Below are 1149 nucleotides of genomic sequence, written 5' to 3' on the forward strand. Positions count from 1 at the left end.
GATTGAGGACTGTTGGCTCGCTGGCTGGTTGGCTGACAACGGACGCGCACTCACGTATATCGCAATAAGAGACGGGCTGTGTGTGCGCGCCGCCCACTGCCCTTAATGGAAATCAGTGTAACACTCCTGTAATATCCTTATGATATCACTACAGGGACACTGTGTGTGTCTGCAGCATGCAGCTGAGATTTAGGAGCTTTTATCTGCTCGGGCAGCAGTATGGGATTTCCTATAATATTCCTATAATGTCCATCTGTGCAACGAAACCAGTTTACAGTCAACTTGTCAGACTGTATGGTGTTAAGAGAATATAAAGCAATGTTGTAGAAAAAAAATGCACATATCATAAAGGCAAAGTGTATCCATGCTTTGCCGTTTGTGAGCCTCTCCTACACTGTCACTGTAATGACAATATAATACTTCTATAGGCTACCATACAGTATTATAGTGTTAGGTCTGTTAGACTGCTTTCTGACCTTTTATTCCATGTATCACTGTTTGGTGCTCTCTGTGATCATGCACCATATATGGGCTAGTTTTGCTGAATTTGCGCAGTGTATCCGATCTGATGATTCAGCCCAGTCTCACACCTGTCAGTGTCACATTTTGCTTTGACCTGATGTGAAAAGTACACCCATGTAGTATGATGAGCAACAAAGTCCACATTGGGAGGGGTCAAACCAACCCAGGATTCTCACCCAGGAGGCCGCTGTTCATATCCAGTGTGAAACCACAAGTCACTGTTATTTTAAGTTATGTACTTAAGTTAAGTTAACAAAACTTACTGTCCTAATCCTGACCAAGTAGTTCAAACAAACAGAGGACTTTCACAGAGGAGAAACCAGAAGTCAATGTTGACTTATTTTAACGTACGTAAGTTGACTTGCGTAACAAACCCTACGATCTTTTCTGACACCTAGTTTTGGTGGCTTAACCTAACCAAACTACGACCTCAGCAAGCTTTATTTCACGCCAAGGTGAGGCAAAACGTGACACTGCCGTGCATTACACAGTTTGGCGCGATACCGGAATACCGTCCGATCATTATATCAAATGCTAGATAAGAAATAAGATTAACAAATAACATATGGAGTCTGTACAGGTAAGCAGTTACATCATGGGAAATAAACAAAAAGCATAGTCTGTTTA

The sequence above is a fragment of the Morone saxatilis genome, unplaced genomic scaffold, assembly GCF_004916995.1.
Source record: "Morone saxatilis isolate NCDOM2014 unplaced genomic scaffold, NCSU_SB_2.0 Contig10, whole genome shotgun sequence".
NCBI classification, from domain to species: domain Eukaryota; kingdom Metazoa; phylum Chordata; class Actinopteri; family Moronidae; genus Morone; species Morone saxatilis.